Source organism: Oryctolagus cuniculus, chromosome 11 (genome assembly GCF_051225735.1).
Source record: "Oryctolagus cuniculus isolate XC-2025 breed Fujian yellow rabbit chromosome 11, ASM5122573v1, whole genome shotgun sequence".
Classification (NCBI taxonomy): domain Eukaryota; kingdom Metazoa; phylum Chordata; class Mammalia; order Lagomorpha; family Leporidae; genus Oryctolagus; species Oryctolagus cuniculus.
In genome coordinates, this window is record NC_142877.1 from 70,071,514 (window position 1) to 70,093,189 (window position 21,676).

Genomic DNA, 21,676 nt, shown 5'->3' on the forward strand with positions numbered 1-21,676 from the left:
CCTGGGACCTGGGACGAGTCATTCGTACTTTTGAGAGGAGGAGTTGTCAGTCACAGGTTCCTAAACGAGTAGCCACTGCTATGGACAAGGCTCCTGGGAGAAGGGACGGAGACGGAGCTGAAAGGCTCTGTGAGTGGTAAGCCAGTCTAAATGGAAGGTGTTGCTACTGTCCTCTGCCTTTGTCAGGAAAACCTCCAGGGACCCTGGGCCAGAGGCCTGGGCTGGGCTGGGAAGGGAGAGAGAGCTTTTCTGTTACTGTTGAGCAGTCACCCCAGGAGCAAGCCTGCAGGGTGAAGACATGAAACGGGGCTTTCAGTCTTCTGTGGGTTGCAGGGATTCAGTTACCCAAGGGTTACCCTTTTGTATCTCCCCAGGCAGCCTGGGGTTGGCAGGAGAAGCAATCCTGCTGGGCATCCTGGAACCGGCTTTCAGAAGTCAAAGTGTCTGAGTTACTTCCATTTTAAAAAATATTCCTGGTATGTTAACAAGAGAAGAAACACCAAATCAGGGTTGTGAAAATTATGCTAATGCTTCAGAAATCAGTCATTCGCCACATACATTTATGTTACTTTTTGTTTTTCAAAAGATATACATATGCAACATACAGAAGCAATGTTTATTAGGATGCACTACAGGTATGGGATTCAGGTTTAAGGCTGAGGGACAGCTCCTCCTTGTCCTGTGAGGGAACGTTACTACACATGTAGTAATGTAAAATGTTTGTGTCCTGTCTAAGCCACGAGCATGGGCTACAAGGCTTTCCATTCTTCCCTCTTCCAGATCCCACCCCTTATCTCACCCTCCACCTCACACTCCTTTAGAAGGGACTGCTGGAGTACAGTAAGAGGAACAACGGAGGATTGTGATGAGGCCCATCATGCACTTCTTCCACAAATATTCTTCAAGTGCCCACCGCGAGCAGAGGTAAGAAGTTAGCGCCGCGGCTCACTAGGCTAATCCTCCGCCTGTGGCGCCGGCACCCCAGGTTCTAGTCCCGGTGAGGGCGCCGGACTCTGTCCCGGTTGCTCCTCTTCCAGTCCAGCTCTCTGCTGTGGCCTGGGAGTGCAGTGGAGGATGGCCCAAGTGCTTGGGCCCTGCACCCCATGGGAGACCAGGAGAACCACCTGGCTCTGGGCTTCGGATCAGCGCGGTGCGCCGGCCGCAGTGCGCTGGCCGCAGCGACCATTGGAGGGTGAACCAACGGCAAAGGAAGACCTTTCTCTCTGTCTCTCTCTCTCTCACTGTCCACTCTGCCTGTCAAAAAAAAAAAAAAAAAAAAAAAAAAGTTAGCAAGGCATTTGTTCTCGTAGTTGGGGTTTGAATGAACTCTGTTGAGTGGTAGAACTTCTCCAAGCCTCAGTTTCCCCACTTGTGAAGTTCCTTTTTGGTTGTTCTGAGGGCTGGCAGACTTCCACATGGAGACTGCTCACAGTGCTTCTTGGCATGGTGAGTGATCAGGACCAAGTCCTTGCCTGCAGGGAGCTTCAGTCCCAGCTCCCTTGCTGTATTTTGCTCTCCCTTCTCCCCCACGCCAAGCTAGGATGCCCGAAGCAACCTTGCAATATCTGAAGATATTTGCTAAAACACAGGAAAATGTTACTTCGCTGATGAGGAAAAACAGGTCAGTGTATTAAGGAAATCCTCTTAAAAATGCACAAATCAACCATTCAACAAGCGATAATATGAAAATTTCGAAGCCAATGCATACCAGGGGAATCTTTAAATAATTCATGAAAAATTTTGCATCATGCAAAAACTGTGCATGGAGTCCACATTTTTTGCACCAAAATAAACTTACCTTTTAGCTCCATTTTTCTTTCAGCTAATACCTGGTATGTATTAGGTACTGAATAGAGGCTACTGATATCAGAGTTAACAAACAAGATGTACTTTCCCACTCACTGGTAGGAAAGATAAAGTTGTTTGGCATAATGTAAACTTTTTGTAGATGTATAAGATGCATATAGACGGCACATCAATAATACTTGTACACCTCAGTTAATATTCCGAAAACACAGACATATAATTAGTTCCCAAGTCAACAGGCAAAATCTTACCAGCCCTGAGATGTCTCTGTTTGCCTGCTTCCACTCATGTCCACTCTCAAAAGGTAGATACTATTCTGGCTTCTACAACCATTGATTACTTTTGCATACCTATAAACTTTATAAAAAAGGACTCTTCACATATACTCTTGTTTTATTCAGCATTATGCTTGTGGAACTCATCCTTTTTTGTGTATATTGTAGTTTATTCCCATTGCTGTATATTATTCGCTGTCTAATATGCCGTTTTCTGATCTACATTATAATGGTGATGGATGTTTGGATTGTTTTCAGCTTGGGAATATTACAACCAATGCTGCAGTGACATTCTTGTACGTATTGTCAGTTAGGTATATGCATGCATTTTGGATGGGTGTGTACATATTTAGGAGTAGAATTGCTGAGTGTCAGGTATGGGTGTGTTCAGTTTTCGTGGATACTGTTAGATAGCTTTCCAAAGCAGTTGTAGGCATTTACTCTGTGGTCAGCAGAGTATGAGAGTTCTGGTTGTGCTCCATTGTCATTTTGGAAGGTGTGCTGTGGTGTCTGCATTATGCTTTTCAACTTGCATTTTCCCCATTGACTAATGAAGTTGAATGGTTTCTCATACGTTATTTTCTGTTTGGATATTGTCTCTTCCTGTTCTGACAGCTGTCTGTTTTTTTATTGGGTTCTTTTCTTTTCCCTATTGATTTAAAGGAGTGCTTTACATTTGCAAGATATATGTGTTGAAAAACTCTTCTCCCAGTCCATGGTTTCCCTTCTCACTCTCTCAGAGGTTTTGAAGAACTGAAGTTCTCAATTTTGATGTAATTCGATTGATCAGTCTTTTCCTCCTTAATGATCATTCCTTTTCTGTGTATTTGGAAACCTTTGTTTGAGGCAGTCCTTGGGGAAGCAGCTAATGCCCAGCTGGGAATTTGTTAGGCACCTGTGCTGCCAAAAGTAGCAAACAACACAGTCAGGAAAGATGACCCCAAGGAACCCTAAGGCAAGATGTCTGCTTTCGCCTTCTCTGTGAAGAGGTGCTGAGAGGGACATAGGAAGAAATTTCCAGAAGCCCCTATAAACTGAAATTTCATTAAGGAGTACTCGGAGATATGGGAAACATTGTATGGGTCAGAGAAATACAAATGTAATAAAATAGCATGTTACACTATGAGCAGGAAATGAGAACTAGAAACCAGCTGAAGGAGGTGAGAAGAGAGATGCTAACACCCCAAATGTCCTCATGTCCCACTCATCTGGGATACTTCTACTTCAACCTTGGTCCAAGGTCAAATCCACACACTCAGGTATTTCCACTAGACATATGGCCAAAAAGTAAAAATAAATAAAAATAAATAAATAAATAAAAAACCAAAAACCAAACTGGATGACGTGTTATGTATGAGAATTTCTAAGGTGCCCGTATAAATGTTTCCTCCTAACCCTCAGAACCTGTAAATACGATGTGACATCACTCACTGGTGTGTCACACGTGTGACTGTATTCTTTTTCAAGGCAGAGTTTATTTAAACATAGGCAACTGTCTGGGTGGCCCTGATTTAATCACAAAGCTTTTTAAGAAAGACCACTCAATTAATTTGACTTATTTGAAATGCAGACAGAAAAAGACATAGAGAGAGAGAGAGAGAGAGAGAGTTTTTCCATTCACTGGTTCACTTCCCAAATACCTGCACCAATCAGGGCCGAGCAGGATGTCAGGAACTCAGTCCGAATCTTCCGTGTGGGTGACAAGGACCTAACTGCTTGACATCACCTGCTGCCTCCCAATAAGCACGTTAGGAGGAAACTGGAACCTGGAGTGCAGCTGTTATTTGAATCTAGTCACTCTGATACGGGACGGGACGCAGGCATCTCGAGCAGCGCCTTAATCACTACACCAAATGCCCACTATAATGGGACCATTTAAGCTGATGGTAGAAATCAGAGCTATTTGAAGAATGAAGAGGATCTGACTTGAAGAGGAAGGCTTTATGAGAAGGATTTCAGGCAAATTAAGGAACTGAGAAAGGCAGGCAGCTGACGGCCATCAAGGAGCTGGGGTCCTCCGTCTCACAAGCGCCAGGAACTGAATTCTGCCAACAACTTGAGTGAACTGAGAGGTGGTTTCTGTTCAGAGCCTGCATATGAGGACTCAGTTTAACTAACAACTTGACTTCTGCCTGTAACACCTTGAAAGCCAACCAAGTGACACTGTGTTGACCTCTGATTTACAGGTATGAATACTAACAAATGGATATTGATAGTATAAGGAAGAGGGGAAGAACGGAGAGGAGACAGGGTGCGAACTCACAGCTAAAATGAATTTATTCAAGAAGAAAAATGAATTCTCAGAGGTGGCTGACTGCTAGTGTGCACACAGACCAGTCACATGGCAGACAGCACAGCTCTTATATACCTTAGGCTGGGCTAAGGGTCAAGGGTCGGACGGAAGGGCGGTGGGCAGAGCTGAGCTAGTCCATACAGGTTTTTCGTGGGCTTTTCAGGCTTCCTCTCTGTGTGCCAGTTTGTTGGAAAAGAATGCAGAGGGCAGAGTGGAGAAGAATAAAGGCGAGGGACCTAGCTGGTTTCTTGAAAGAGGGCTGGCCCGGAAAGTGGTCCCTCAGGGAATTTTATCTGCTTTCAGGCAGGAGCTAAAATGGCTGAGGCTGTGTCCTTGTTCCTACTAGTTAGAAACTGCTAAGTGTGCTATTGTCACACACTGAAGAAAAATGATATGGGGATAGTTCTGGCGTTTGTGCAAAGCCACCTTATAAGGAGTCGGCCAGGGTGAAGAGCTGTATGAGGTGGATGTGGTCCACTGTCATCCAGGGGAAGGTGAGAGGGCAGAGGCGCCAGCCAACACTCTCTGGAAAAACAGTAGAGGGGTAAGATGAGGAGGGTGAGAAAGAGCACTCTGCACGGGGACACATGTAGGATAAGCGCAGGAACTGACGCGCCAGAACTATCTGTCGTCTTCAGTGTGTCATTCCACGACTGGAACTGGAGCACATTGCAGTTGTTGGAGTGCTCTAGAAATTTCAAGTGGTTTCTGTGTTGTGATCGTGGATATCAGAAGCACTCAGCAATTCTATCAAAACCGTTCATGTTTCCAAGCATTTTCAAAATAAAAAGACACTCCTGTCCTCGCTCCATGAACTCAGGGATCTGTGTGAGAGGCCAATTAAAAACACTGAAATTTGAAATCAGGTCTTCATCAGGTCGTGTTATTGCTTGGACATCCGAGTTCTCTCCTGTATGTGCGTACAGGTGGCAGAGAGAGCAAAACAGGTCCCGTCTGAATGCCCTGCTTGGTGCTGTGATGCTGTGGGAGGGGCCGCTCTTGGAGGTGGCTATAGCTCAGGGCTGGGACTGAGCCTCTCAACACTGCCTCGATGTGTCTTGTCTCTACGTAGGACAGCTAGGGCTGTTGGAAAGGAGCATCAGCTGGTGTGGTAAATGTTCTGGCTATTTTTTTTTTTTTTTTTTTTGACAGGCAGAGTGGACAGTGAGAGAGAAAGACAGAGAAAGGTCTTCCTTTGCCGTTGGTTCACCCTCCAATGGCCGCCGCGGCCGGCGCACCGCGCTGATCCGAAGCCAGGAGCCAGGAGTCAGGTGCTTTTCCTGGTCTCCCATGGGGTGCAGGGCCCAAGCACCTGGGCCATCCTCCACTGCACTCCCTGGCCACAGCAGAGAGCTGGCCTGGAAGAGGGGCAACCGGGACAGAATCCGGCGCCCCGACTGGGACTAGAACCCGGTGTGCCGGCGCCGCTAGGCGGAGGATTAGCCTAGTGAGCCGCGGCGCCGGCCCCTGGCTATTTTTCATTCCATTAAACTTTACTTTTCAGTAAATCTGGAAGTGGAAAAACAAACTGTAGACCGACCTCTTCATTTTCAGAAAAGTGGATAAGCACTGCTTCAAGGAAGAGGCCTACGTCTCCTGACGTTAGCTGCACAGTTGGCAGCATGCGATTGTCTTTGTATAGTTGGAAAAGTAAGAATTTCATTCGTATTCATTTTATTTATTTCAGAGGTGGAAGGCAATGAGGGAGAGAGAGAGAGCGCACTCCCAACTACTTGTTCACTCCCCAAATGCCCACACTGGCCAAAGCCAGGAGCCAGGAACTCCATCCAGGTTTCCCACATAGGTGGCAGGAACCCAATTACTTGAGCCATCACCTGTCGTCTCCAAGGGTGTGCCTTAGCAGGAAGCTGGAGTCCAGGGTCGGGGCTAGGAATTGAACCCAGGTCCTCCAACATGGGATGCAGGCATATTAACGGCTAGACCAAATGCCTGCTCCCACACTAATGGTTTCATTGAAACATCACATGAGGCACAAGAGTACATGTGGAACGTATTTAGGGACAATGACTCTGGATGAGAAGCCCCCATCCACGCACCCTTGCAGTTCCAGCTGCCTCTTCTCCCCGGTGATAACCCCCACCCCACTCCTCATTATTAGATTAGACTTTGTCAGAATGCCAAAATGTTCTTGAAGCAAAATGGAGTACTATATTTTTAGAGCTGGGAGGGAGAATAAAAGAAACTTTATTCCAAGGTCGTAGAGATGTTTTCCTGTTTTCTGTTAGAAGTTGTGCTGTTTTATCTTTTGCATTTGGGTCATGATCTATCTCAGTTTAATTTTCGGCATGCTACTGAGGCCAGGTAAGCAGCCCTCCTTGGCCCCACGTGGCAGGTCCTGAACTCCTGTTTTTAATCTCCTGGTACTGCAGAAGCTCTGATGATTCTCAAAGGCTTTCTGCTTCTGTTTTTTAGCCTCTCATTCTCATACACCTCATCTACATCCAGCAGACGTCCGGAGGGGAATTCCAGCTGTGTATTTGAGGCCTCTCCTGTCTCTTTTAGAAGCTTTCTGGCTTCCCTGTCCCTGAATGGGCAATGCCCTGGGGAGAGCAGCTGCCAGTCATCTCTCCTCCCTGCGGTTCTACACTCTCCTACATTTCTCTTTGCCTCCACAGCTCTCCTGTACCTTCAAAAAGGTGGCTTCTGCTTTTAATTTTGCCTTCCTTGTTTTGCTACTGGTGCCATGAGTTCCTACCTAACATTTGGAAAAACATGCATTTTTAATGTGACTTTTGTAATGTTGTGAAGGAAAAGAAGCCCGAGTGTTACTGTAAGGGGGGAGAGCAGGAATCCCTGCTCCCGGACATCCACTGTCTGGTGTGGAAGCTGCTGCAGTTGACCAGCAGCTCACCTGAGCTGTGAGCATGGCCGTGGTTGGCCTGTGACCCGAGAGTCCCCCGCGGCCTCATGTGCTGGAATTTCATCTCCACTGTGGGGTGAGAAGCGGGAGAAAGCTTCATCCAACTCGAGTGTCTAGAACTGCAGCCTCCGGGAAGTGACCCAGATTACAGAAGATTGTCAGAGTGGAGATCCCATCACTGATTCGTGGTAGACTTAGAATCAAGAGAGAGACCCATAGACAGACACACATGCTCCCTGTCTCTCCTGTCTTTGCCATGCGATGCTCTGTGCCACCTTGGGACTCTTCCAGCAAGAGGATCACCACCAGAGGCAAGCCCTGGAACCACCAGAAGCATGAGCCAAAACCCACCTCTTCTCTTCATCGGCTGTTCCAGTGCGGCCACACAAAGCACACTGATGCAGGCACACTGCCAAGGAGTTAGCACAAGAAGCCACAGCTCAACATCTAACCCCACTTTCCCATTCATCCTCCATTTGTAATAAGTAATTTAACGTCCCCTCACTGTGGCGTTTATCCTTAACCTGAAGACCAGGATCCTGTACTAAGTGCTTCAAACCCTGGGACAGGCAGGAAACCTCTGACTGCCTGGGCTGGTGTAAAAAGAAGTACCATAGAAGTTCTTTTAGCCCATTTAGAATAGTGTTTATGGCTTGAAAAACCAGGAATGTATGGTATTTTTTAAAATAAAGTTAAGGAGGAAACAGCAGAATTCTCTATGGTGTCACATCCTACCAACTGCTACTGATAGAAGGCTTTATGAGAAGGATTTCAGGCAAATTAAGGAACTGAGAAAGGCAGGCAGCTGACGGCCATCAAGGAGCTGGGGTCCTCCGTCTCACAAGCGCCAAGAACTGAATTCTGCCAACAACTTGAGTGAACTGAGAGGTGATTTCTATTCAGAGCCTGCATATGAGGACTCAGTTTAGCTAACAACTTGACTTCTGCCTGTAACACCTTGAAAGCCAACCAGGTGACACTGTGTTGACCTCTGATTTACAGGTATGAATACTAACAAATGGATATTGATAGTATAAGGAAGAGGGACTAGAACCCGGGATGCCGGCACTGCAAGCAGATTAGCCTAGTGAGCAGCAGCGCCGGCCAAAAGCCATCATTTAATATTACCATAGGATTCGGGCTGAGCTTAACTTTACGATATTTAGTGTCCTGAGAAGGAGTGGAGTTCAGCATTTTCTTTTCTCTCTCTCATGTTCGAATTTGCAGCCGATGATGTGAAGTGATCAGGAAGGAGTTTCTGTGAACTGAGATGAGGGTGCTGAGCATGAGGCTGTCTGCATGCTCACCTTTATCCTTCGACAAAGGGACGGAGGGGCAGTGCTGCCTGCCAGCTCTCTCCAGCTGATGGAACTCAGAATAGTGCCGCCTGGCCCTTGCTGTCCTTAGAAAATCTGAGCAATCACCCCTTTGGGAGGAAAAAAAAAATCCATAAATAATTCATTGAAATCCCCTTTTCAAAAAGTGGCAGAAGAAAATGAAAGCGGTCGAGATGGGAGTTGACACCCAGTGATAACCTCGACTAATACAGGATGTGATGGTTCAGAGGATAAACAAAAAAGAATGTAGAACTACAAGAAAAACAAATACAAGGAAGTAGGGAGGGGATAGAATGCAGGGTAGTGGGGAGGAAGCAACCCCTGGGAACAAGCCAGCAAAAAATTGGGGGAAAAAAAGAGCTTAGGAAAAAAAAAAAAAAAAAAAAAAAAAAAAAAAAAAAAAAAAAACCTGAGCAGGTAGCATTGGCATTCACTGCAAATCATTTTGTGCAGAGGCTTGGGCAGTGGCTTTTTTTGCTGTATAGCAGGGACTCTCTCTCCTAGGATTTTTTTTCTCAAGGAATGAAACAGAAATAGTCCCACTTAAAAGACGAGGGCCCTAATCAGGAGTGGGAAAACTCCCACAGGAAGTCCCCCAAGAGAGACCCCTCCCTCTCTGTCCAACCTTTGAGCTTTCGTCCGTATCCTTTCAAGTTCTCCCAGGGGTTTTCATGCGTTTCCACTCCTTTATGGAAATTTCCCATCTTCTTATTCTTGATATTCCTCACTTCTCGTCCAATTACTGTGAGGAATAGACATTGGAAAGAGAATAGTACAGAAATGAAGGTGATGCTAACCTATCCTCATATCATAATACTTTATTCACTGTAATCCATGCCATTCTATACTCTGTATCAATATGTATCACCATCAGATTAACAGCTGAGAAAAGATATCTGTCATTCTGAGTTTTTTCTTTCTTTTACAGTAAGAGGGGGATAGACCTTGGATCTGAGTTTGTTGTTTGCACTGGAAGGTTCACAGTATTTTGAAAGGTGTTTTTTTTTTTTTTTAAGATTTATTTTTTTACTTGAAAGTCCAAGTTACACTGAGAGAGAAAGAGAGGCAGAGAGAGAGAGACAGAGGTCTTCCATCCGCTGGTTCAGTGCAGGGGCCCAAGGACTTGGGCCATCTTCCACTGCTTTCCCAGGCCATAGCAGAGAGCTGCATGGGAAGTGGAGCAGCTGGGACTCGAACTGGCGTCCATATGGGATGCCGGCAGTGCAGGCGGCGGCTTTACCCACTATACTACAGCACCAGCCCCTCAAAGGTGTTCTAACTCTTGCAGAATCTTAGCATACCCATTCCCAAACCTGCACAATTTTGCTTACCATTATTTTGAAATACATACTTCCCATGTGATACCATGATGAAACTGTCAAGCAAATTGCCAAGTACTCTGGGCTAGTGATTTTATGGTCCCCAAACCTAAAATATAGAGAAGTTAAGAATTTGAGCTAATGCTTTACAGAAATTCAGAAATAAAGCTGGAATTTAAGGGAAATATCTTACACATGACATTGGACTTCCTGTACTGAGAAACATTATGCGATAAAGAAGGGAAAACTATAAATTAGAATTGAGGAAGTATTTTAATCACACACACACACACACACACTCACACACACATATATGTTAGTATTTAATAAGTAATGCCATTTAAGAATAGTAGTAATATATAACAATGTGGCTTTTGTTTTAATAGTTTGCTTCTTTATCTCTTATAGTTAAAATTTGTCATAAAAAACATAAATTTTCATGAGTTTAGTGTTAAGAGTGGGGAAAATGAAGCAAGCTTAGGAGACTGATCGTTAAGCTTGTTTTGTCCAAATGCAGATTGCTGCTAGCAAATTCCACACTAGCTATCATCTAACTTTTAGGGAGGGATGAACCATCAGTTAAGATGACATTGGATAAAAACCCAATGATGAAGAAATTACCCATTTTCTGAGGGCAGATGAAAACTGCTCACCAGGTCATGATTCTTCTAAAGTACAAACCCTTTCAAGAGTTCAATGTTTATTAGCATTTAAAAATATCATCTTTCTCATAGGGAGGGGGAAAAAAGGCAACATCTGTAAATTTTCACAAGTGTTTTCAAGTTGCTATTAAAAGTAAACTGTTGGGGCCGGCGCCATGGTGCAGTAGGATAAACCTCCACCTGCCATGCCAGGATTATCCATATTGGTGCCAGTTCTAGTCTTGGCTGCTCCTCTTGCAATCCAGCTCGCTGCTGTGTCCTGGGAAAGCAGTAGAAGATGGCCCAAGTGCTTGGGCCCCTGCACCTGCATGGGAGACTGGGAGGGAGCTCCTGGCTTTGGATCAGCGCAGCTCTGGCCATTGCAGCCATTTGGGGAGTGAACCAACACAAGGAAGACCTCTCTCTCTGTCTCTACCTCTCATTGTCTGTAACTCTACCTCTCAAATAAATAAATAAAATCTTAAAAATAAAAAAAAAGTAAACCATGGGGCCAGTGCTGTGGCATAGCGGGTAAAGCTGCCACCTGCCGTGCCAGCATCCCATATGGACGCCGGTTCGAGTCCTGGCTGCTCCATTTCCCATGCAGCTCTCTGCTATGGCCTGGGAAAGCAGTAGAAGATGGCCCAAGTCCTTGGGTGCCTGCACCAATGTATGGGAGACCTGCAAGAAGCTCCTGGCTTTATATTGGTGCAGCTCCAGCTGTTGTGGCCAAATGGGGAGTGAACCAGCAGATGGAAGACCTCTCTCTCTCTCTCTCTTTGCCTCTCCTTCTCTCTCTGTGTAACTCTAACTTTCAAATAAAAATAAATCTTTAAAAAAAAATAAACTGTGTTGCTTTATATTTAAAAGACTGCGAGCAGTCAAAGTTAGGAAATTCAGATTCTTGGATCTTACAACACAGTAAGGAAGACCTGAGCAAGAGGGCGCTGGGCTGAAGGGAGCTCCACTTGCCCATTTCATAAATGGATGCAGAGACGAGGCGTGAAGCTGTGTGGAAGTCAGGCAGGGTGGAATAGGGGTGTAAATAAAGATTAAGGACCTAAGATGTGGCCTGGTGTTTGCTGGTGTCAGTCATACAGATGTGCTGCTACCTGTCATTTCTTTCTAACTTATATTGAGGTGCCTAATTTTAAATTTCTTGGGATTTGTTTCACTTCTAATCATCTTCTTTGTCTCTACTGAATAGTTACAAATATTTCTGATTTTAAAGGTACATATTGCAGATATATATGTGAATATGTAAACATATGTAGTGTGTTTGCGAGTTTGCATTTTCTAGATCAAGTGGAGTGCAAAACAGTGAATCAATGATTGGAATTACTACTGTTTTCTCTCTAGACTATCCAGATTCTTATAAATATTTTTTATATCCCTAACACAATCACCTGACACACTGTGGGTAGTCAATAGAAGACAGTGGAATGTGTGAATTGCAACTTGTATACTGTATCAATTTATTGTGGAAGATATTCTTTTTGGATGAGAAAAACATCATTATCAGGTGATTCATGGTTTAATTTCATTTTTGTGGCTTATAGTAGCTAGTGATATATGACTTCCAAAACACCAGTTGCTGTAACTTTCTTCAAACTATTTCGAATTATCCCATTAAAACTCTAGGTTCTCTAGAAAAACGAATGCAAATGTATATCTTGTTTTGTTGCCAATGTCAACATAGTCAAATCTGATATTCTTGGAATACCTAAGGAAAGTTAGGTGATTTGACTCTATTGGATGTGTCCTTTAGTCATAAAATGGCAGTCAAATGATATTAAAGTCCATGTCCTTTGTTTCCAATGTTAAGTAAAGTTGCCTGACCTCAGAGGGCTGAGTGGATTGGAAGACATCTCTGCAGGGCGTGTAGGTAGGCCACTGGGAGTGGAGGGGCTCCACTGGGGATCTGTGGCTGTAAAACAGGGAGCAGAAAACGTGTCAAAGACAACACTATCTTTCACAGGGCTTCTGAGGCTCGGGAATGTGGGAGCAGTTTAAATGAGTTACTCTAGGGGCTGGCGCCATGGCTCACTTGGTTAATCCTCCGCCTGCAGCGCCAGCATCCCATATGGGTGCTGGATTCTGTCCCGGCTGCTCCTCTTCCAGTCCAGCTCTCTGCTGTGGCCCGGGAAGGCAGTGGAGGATGGCCCAAGTGCTTGGGCCCTGCACCCGCATGGGAGACCAGAAGGAAGCACCTGGTTCCTGGCTTCGGATCAGCGCAGCGCTCCGGCCGTAGCAGCCATTTTGGGGGGTGAACCAACAGAAGGAAGACCTTTCTCTCTGTCTCTCTCTCACTGTCTAACTCATCTGTCAAATAAAAATAAATAAATAAATAAATGAGTTACTCTGGCTCACGGGTTCCCCTGAAGTTGCAGCCAGAGTGTCGGGTGGATCACTGGGCTACCCAACCGTCCACAAGACATGGCTACTGGCTTCACCCAGTGTTTGATCCAAGAAAACACAGAGGCCACGATGACTTCTATGATCTAGCCTCTAGAGTGAGGCCAACTCACTCCCCCTGCCATCTATCAATTACACGGGATGGTCTTTTTTTTTTTTTTTTTTTTTTGAGATTTTTAAGATTTTATCTGGTTTTTGTTTGTTTGTTTGTTTGTTTTGTTTTGTTTTGTTTTGTTTTTTTTTTGAGAGATAGAGTTACAGTGAGAGAGAGAGACACCGAGAGAAAGGTCTTCCATCTGCCAGTTCACTCCCCAAATGGCCAGGAAGCCAGGAGCCAGGAGCTTCTGCCAGGTCTCCCATGTGGGTGCAGGGGCCCAAGCACTTGGTCCATCTTCTATTGCTTTCCCAGGACACAGCAGAGAGCTGGATTTGAAGAGGAGCAGCCAGGACTAGAACTGGTGCCCACATGCGATGCTGGCATCGCAGACTGCACCACAGCGCTAGCCCCATGGACTGGTCTTTATCCTTTGTTGGAGGGGACTGTACAAGGTGCAGAAACTGAGAGACAGGAATTGTTAGGGATATTTCACAGGCTGACTTTCACAGACTTGGTGGGTGGCCATTGGCCTAATCCTTAAGTAAACCTGAATTGTACTGCAAAAAAAGGGGCAATTCCCAAAGTTTGGTTTCCTGGAAGCCCTACCCTGCAATCTGAGAAATCAGATTCAAGTCCCGTCAATATATCTGTATTAGATACTAAACTGGGTCTGCTGTTCTGTGTGTTTCTGAAAGAATAGGCACCTGCATAAATAGGACCATGTGATGTGGCCCTGTTTACTCTGCTGTAATTGTTGTGTTGAATGCCATGGGGCTGGGGTCACAGGCCGTCTTAGAGGACGACAAACAGAAAACAGCATGGCAGGATATAAAAGCAAGAAGTGGAACATGCAATTCAGGCTAAATACTGGTACTATACAAACTGAAGGCTTTGTGTTGGTTTACAAGCATGCAAATCTTCCTGAAGATATAGGAGATAGGTTGGTAGGGAACTGAATAAAAAGATGACTTGAGAAGTGAAAGGGCCAGAGGATAGGAAGATAGCCCTGAGCAGCGGCAGGAAGAGACTAGAGGCTGATCAGAAGCCCTCTGGGTCTGGGTGAGGCTTGATTCTTCCCTCAGGGGAGGTCTTTTTACATCAGGAAGATGGCAGTAAGAGGAGTTATCATTAGGGGAGATGCCAAAGGAATGGACATGTAATGTACTTTTCATGGTTTTTGATTTAATCCCCAAATGACTGGAAAAACATAGCATTCTATTTACATAAGTAAGTTTTGAACCCTGGAGTGTCTGGTTCCAAAGCATAGCTTGTTTTCACAAGGCGCTGCAGCGTTGCTGTGGATATGGCTCATCTGGAACCTGTGGAAACAGACAGAACTCCCTGATGACTCAGGTGGGAGGAGGGAAGGACGCTGTGTAATAGCATGGAGCTCTTGGGTAAACTTCCTCCTTTCTGTTCACAGTCCTAGGATTTTGACCCTCATAAAGGTACAGCTGTCCACAATCTCAACCTTCCTTCAATTCTTGAGACACACCCCATATGACCAGCCTCTGGCATACAACTGCCCAGGAGTGCCCTGGAGGGACAAGGGGAAGAAGGGCTTACTTCATGCCCAACGCAGTATGGCAGCATTAGCTTAAACTACCTTAGCGTGAAAAGAAATGTCTCTTACAGTGATGAGAATGGCAGTTTACAGAGATAACAATTATGTAGGAAGATGGGTGAAAGGAAGGGCCAAATCAGTATGAAAAATACAATTAAAGAGGTAGCTGGTGCTTAGTGTAGTGTAGAATAGCTTGCTCAATCAAGTTCAAATTGTGGATCTAGCCCAAGATTTGTGACTTACAGCAACATATGTAAGTTCAAGGTCTCATCTGTAAGACAGGGATGACAATACCCACTTCTCTGGAATTGTATTAAAGGTATAACCTTAAATACTACTTTTGTAGCATGTAGTAAGTACTTGAAGTTTCTATCAGTCAAGTGGCTTTTTTTTCCATCAAAAGATTTATATAAATCCTACCATTGTTTGGCTTGGGCTAAAAATAGAACTTTGCATTTATAGGTAAATTCCTGACAAAAGTAAGGTGTTTACCTAAGAATGCAGGCTGTGCATTTTTACTGACAATACATGGTGGTAGAAGTGAAACAGCTGTGGGTTGGACAGGTGCTATGAATATTCCCCAGGGTAGGAAAAACATACAGAGTGAACCAAGAATAGCTGAACCTACTGTTATCTTCTGCTTGGAGTGATGGCAACCTGGAGGAAGATGGAAATAATGGTGCTGTATTGTGTGGAGGGGACAGGGCAAAGCAAGGGGAGAAGAGCAAAGGTATGGGTGGATCTGAAGGCCTTTGTGGAGAAGTACTGTGCACTATCATCAGGGGCCCATGTCAGATTGTCAAAAGCGTGGGATTCCTAGAACGCAGCCAGTGCTTTTCTGCACCAAGCCATCTTGGGAATGTGGATGTCACATCTCTCTCCTGACATTTCCTGGTTATTTAGAGTTTAGCTGAAGCACAGGCTGCATATGTCTAGTGCCTGGTGGGAGAAAGGGAATTAATTAGAGTCTTTTCATGCTGTTAGTTACCAGCTTCTCTGCAATTCTCTTAGTAGAGCCAAATCATCAAAGAGAAACCAAGACTTTCCTCATGTCAAGCCTGCCTTGAGGGAAGAGAGATGATGCTTAGGAGAAAGGTCCAGAAGAGTAGAGCCTTTTAGGTCAGGGACAGCTGAGCCCAAGAGTTTTGAGACCTTGCATCTGGAGAGGTTCAGGGATGATTGTGTGTGTGTGTGTGTGTGTGTGTGTGTGGTGGGGTTTGTTCAGTCCTGGATAGCTGGCTTTTGCTGTATAAGGAGATTTTAGAAAGTCATGGGAATTAAAATTCATGCATAAATTTATCATAATATACATTTTCCACAAACATTTTGAAGACATTTTGTATGCATGGATCTCAAAATATGGATCTCAAAATATTTTCCACCTAAATCAAGTTAGCTTTTTTTTTTTTTTTTTTTTTTTTTTTTTTTACAGGCAGAGTGGACAGTAAGAGAGAGAGACAGAGAGAAAGGTCTTCCTTTACCATTGGTTCACCCTCCAATGGCCGGCCTGGCCAGCGCACTGCAGCCAGCGCACCGCGCTGATCCGATGGCAGGAGCCAGGTGCTTATCCTGGTCTCCCATGCAGGTGCAGGACCCAAGCACTTGGGCCATCCTCCACTGCACTCCCGGGTCACAGCAGAGAACTGGACTGGAAGAGGGGCAACTGGGACAGAATCCGGCGCCCCAACCAGGACTAGAACCTGGTGTGCCGGCGCCGCTAGGTGGAAGTTAGCTTTGAATTCTCTTTTCTATGAACTTTTTGAAGTATCTTGTATAGGTGAAATGGAGTAGCTTTTTTTTCTTTAAAAAAAAACCACGTAGATATGTAGGTATGTAGGAAGATAGATAGATAAATAGATAGGCAGATATGCTAAAGAAAACTCAAAATTTCCTGGAGATAAGGGATTAGAAACTTGTTACAAAACTACTTTGGAAATCTCTGTGTATTTTAGATATTTTGGCTTAAACTAAAGTTAACAAGAAATAATAGTTTATGCTGTAACATATAGCTTTTATCCTAGTTTAAAACCTATTTCTTACACTATTTGTTTTACAAATATTTTAGGAGAAAATGTACAAAGAGAGAGCTCAGTGCCAAACAAGGGTGGGACTACGCATTTAATTCAATAGTCTATATATTATTTGCATGTTACATTCGCTGGAACTCTTGTCTGTGTTTAAACAAAAATACAGGAAAGAGTGACTAGGGAATTAACCACATTGTTTATTCACCATAAAAAAGAAAACTATCAGATAATTCCAACCACAAAAACCATTGTCTCTCTGTCAAGCTCATTTATCTGAGTGTGTGAATCACCCTCTCACATCTTCACCTTACTTTGTCAGAGCAATATGAATTTAATGGTGTCCAGATGTCTGGAATGTATTTACTTGCTTCACTGTAACCTATACTCACAGTGAGGATAAAGTTTGATATTTTTTTTATTTCTTAAATGCAAAGTTGATCATCCCATAAGTGTAAAATATAGTAAAAAAAAAAATGAATGGATGTGACATTTAGATCAAACAAGAGATCCTGAGAGAATTTTAGAAACAATGTAGAGGTTGAAGAAGTGGAGAAAAGAAGATATATTTAATTTATACCTACAAGAAATTTCAAATATTTCATCTCAAAGCAAGAACACATGTCTAATCCATGCCTTCATGATTCGTAAATGTGAGATTTGGCTAGAAGAGATTCTCATGGGTTGGGACTACTGGGGTCCAACACAGGGAAAGTGTTTAGCAACAGTGAAATCAGACGGAAATGCCTTGGGACCTTTGCCTTTAGTAAACTGCAGTTCTGGTGGCCATGGTTCGTTCTCCTTGGAGTTGGTTATCCGAGGGTGCAGAGGGCTCTCTGCTCAGACGGAAGGATTTCTCTATGGAGAGAATGACTCCCACTGTTGAGTCTCTTGCCTTCCAAGAGCAGCAAACGTAGTTTATCATCCCCCAGAAGGCATTTTCTTGGTCTTTCAGGAAAACTGTGGTGTTCCAACTTCCTTATGTCCAGGAGTCTTATGGCTGAATGCTGGCCAATGAGATGTGAGCAGAAAGGTCTGGCGGCTTCCCTGAGAGGTGACCATGTGTGCCCTTGAATCTGTTCATTTTTGTTCTTTCTCCCATCGTGGACTGGAAAGTGGACTTCTCTAGAGATTGGAAAGAGGAAGCGACAGGGAAAGTCATTAGGGAAACTAGAAGGGACCTCAAGCAGGACCCTTGAGGACTTTGTGAAACTGCCATCATAGCCCTGGCTTTCTTATACCTGCTGATTTCATTTAGGTAAGCAAGAAGCACATTTGTATCTGTTTTTAAAACCACTATTATCCTGCATTTTCACTTTCAGTTAATATAGACCAAGAAAAGGGTTTCACTTCTTTGTCTTATTTGATCTTGGCTTAAGTTTTGAATAAACCAATGACAACACAGAGATCCAAATACTGATAAGTACACTGAGAGTATAGAGATTTGTTGTGGTTCAGATTTTGTGGCTCATTTTGTAAAAATTTATTTGTTTATTTGACAAGCAGAGAGAGAGAGAGAGAGAGAGAGAAAGTTTCTGGGATTCTGATGTGGTTTCTTGATCTGTGTTAGTGGGTAACCCAGGGTTGCTCACACATCTCCTTTAGGGCCAGGCCACTCCTGGCCAGTGTTAAGAATTTTTAATAAAGAGTAGCATGTCAGCAACTCCTGAAATACATATGTGCTTTAATGCCAGTAAAGAGAACTGATAGAATTCATAATATGATCTGCCTTTTGGGATAGTTATTTTTTAGGGAAGAAAAGGAGAATTAAAAATTAAACAAATATCCCAAATACTACAAGAAATCTTCAAAAAGTTCTTGGAAATGCATATTATGAAAAAAATGTGCATGGGTTTCAATTTTATTTCACAAAATAAACTTTTTCCCCTCATTTTTCTGTGAATTTTCCAATATATTCTTGTAAACAAATATTGAAAGATATGATGCTACCCTGCAAAGGAATCAGAGAACACAGGAACAAGTCCAAGATTCTCTTATGATCAAGGAATTGTTATCCAGAAAGGGCAGAGACTATATTCAGATCAATTCAAGTCAAGAAAGTTGTGTCAAAATGCTAGCTCAGTGCGATTTTTCTTTTTCTTATATCTAAGAACTTCCTTTGTGCCAGTAATGGTGGGAATGGTTCTGTTTTAGTCCTTCTGTTGAGGTGTGTACTTGTTATTGGAATTCTCAACCAAAGTTGACATGATTAGGGCCCTCACTTACACTTCATTTCATTTAGCACAGAAGTGGGGGTAGTAGGAGGTAGGACACTAAGACTCCTAGACCTAATCTTAATATTTAGGATAAGAATAGAATTTACATTTTTCAATGCTTCAAAAGAGTAAAAGAAAAGTAACATTTTGCAACAAAAAAATTATATGGAAGTAACATTGCAGTGTCTATAAATAAAGTTTTACATGGCCATAGCCACGCCTATTCGTGTATACCTTCACTCTACAACAGCAAATTTGTTGGCCATGCAACCTAACCTGCATGGCCTGTAATGACTACAGCGGCTATCATCTGGTCCTTTAAGGGGAAACTCTGCCACCAGATCCGGCCTAACTGGACATCTTGTATAATCCAGAAGTAAGTGCTGAAATCTGAGGGGTGAAATCCTCCTGTCAACACCCCGATACTTACCTGGCCAAAGTCAGCAGGATTATTTTTGTATGCGTGTGCAACTCATCTGCTCTTAGAAATATTCAGCTAAAAGGGATGCTCTGATATTCATTTGCTTGTCCTGATTCTACATTTGAGGATGGCCAGGGATGGGCACATAACAGGTGCTTAAAAATACTTAACTATTGAACACTTCCTTATCCCTTACCCTGTGGTGGGATTGCTGTAAGTGCTTTACAAGTAATTCCTAGAACACTCTCAGACAGAGAAACACTTTACAGATTAGGAGCATGCATGAAATAAGTGAATTTCCCAAGTACACATAGCATGTCAGAGGCAGAGCTGGGGTTAGACTTCACTTAATCTGTCTCAGAGATTGAGATTTTCTTTTGCTCTATTTATGAATGAATAAAAATGTTGTAGCTGCACTCTGTATGTCAGTCTTTCAAATACTTAAAGCTGTCTACCAAATTTCTTTAAAAACTTAGTTTCTCTGAGACTTCAAACCATATTATATTGTAGGATGAGAAGCCAGCAGTAATACAAACATACTATTACTAGATTTTCCATTCTCTCTACTGAATTGGTCTCATGTAGTTACTAACAGAATGGCAAGAGTTTGAAAATCACTTATGATAAAAGGAAACTGAAGAATCTAGGGATATTGAACTGGAGAGGAGAACTCTTGGTAGGAATCCCTTTCTAGGCTGTTCATGGCATTCATGAAATCCAGAGGAAGAGAGAACTTTTTTTAACCCAAAAGTCTTAGGAACAATGAAGTTTATTTCCTGGAAGCTTCCAGGAAACCCTCTGGGTCAGTCAGTGTTCTTCCAGAAGCGGACATTAAGATGGGGTTAGCAAATGGATCTAACAGATATCTACAGAACTTTCAACCCTACATCTACAGACTTCACATTCTTCTCAGCAGTGCATGGAACCTTCTCTAGGATTGATCACATACTAGGCCATAAAGCAAGTCTCAGCAAATTTAAAAGAATTAGAATCATACCATGCAGCTTCTCAGACCACAGCGGAATGAAGCTGGAAATTAGCAACTCAGGAAACCCCAGAAAGTATGCAAACACATGGAGACTGAACAACATGCTCCTGAATGAACACTGGGTCATTCAAGAAATCAAAAGAGAAATCAAAAACTTTCTGGAAGTAAATGAAGACAACAACACAACATATCAAAACTTATGGGATACAGCAAAAGCAGTATTGAGAGGCAAATTTATAGCAATAGGTGCCTATATCAAGAAATTGGAAAGGCACCAAATAAATGAGCTTTCAGCGCACCTCAAGGACCTAGAAAAACTGCAGCAAACCAAACCCAAATCTAGTAGGAGAAGAGAAATAATTAAAACCAGAGAAGAAATTAACAGGATTGAATCCAAAAAAACATTACAAAAAATCAGCCAAGCGAGAAGCTGGTTTTTTGAAAAAATAAACAAAATTGACACCCCATTGGCCCAACTAACTAAAAAAAGAAGAGAAAAGACCCAAATCAATAAAATCAGAGATGAAAAAGGAAACGTAACAACAGACACCACAGAAATAAAAAGAATCATCAGAAATTACTACAAGGACCTGTATGCCAGCAAACAGGAAAACCTATCAGAAATGGATAGATTCCTGGACACATGCAATCTACCAAAATTGAACCATGAAGACATCGAAAACCTAAATAGACCCATAACTGAAACAGAAATTAAAACAGTAATAAAGGCCCTCCCAACAAAGAAAAGCCCAGGACCAGATGGATTCACTGCTGAATTCTACCAGACATTTAAAGAAGAACTAATCCCATTTCTTCTCAAACTATTCAGAACAATCGAAAAAGAGGGAATCCTCCCAAATTCTTTCTATGAAGCCAGCATCACCTTAATCCCTAAGCCAGAGAAAGATGCAGCACTGAAAGAAAATTACAGACCAATATCCCTGATGAACATAGACGCAAAAATCCTCAATAAAATTCTGGCCAATAGAGTACAACAACACATCAGGAAAATCATCCACCCAGACCAAGTGGGATTCATCCCTGGTATGCAGGGATGGTTCAACATTCGCAAATCAATCAATGTGATTCACCACATTAACAGACTGCAAAAGAAAAACCATATGATTATCTCAATTGATGCAGAGAAAGCATTTGATAAAATTCAACACCCTTTCATGATGAAAACTCTAAGCAAATTGGGTATAGAAGGAACATTCCTCAATATAATCAAAGCAATTTATAAAAAACCCACAGCCAGCATCCTATTGAATGGGGAAAAGTTGGAAGCATTTCCACTGAAATCTGGCACCAGGCAGGGATGCCCACTCTCACCACTGCTATTTAACATAGTTCTGGAAGTTTTAGCCAGAGCCATCAGACAAGAAAAAGAAATCAAAGG

At 43.2% G+C, this 21,676-nt stretch overlaps 1 long non-coding RNA gene across 3 annotated transcripts in view; it reads left to right on the forward strand.

Moving 5' to 3' along the window:
- The first annotated feature begins 3,833 nt into the window (after positions 1-3,833).
- The window catches only part of LOC103348321 (uncharacterized), a 115,893-nt gene continuing 98,050 nt past the window's right edge, over positions 3,834-21,676 (forward strand). For 2 of the 3 annotated variants that reach the window (XR_016216871.1, XR_016216870.1), the window contains exons 1-2: positions 3,868-4,267; positions 7,011-8,257. This is a non-coding gene — a long non-coding RNA (uncharacterized LOC103348321). Of the gene's footprint in view, positions 4,268-7,010; positions 8,258-21,676 lie in introns of all 3 variants that reach the window. The other variant, XR_016216872.1, reaches the window with a different exon arrangement.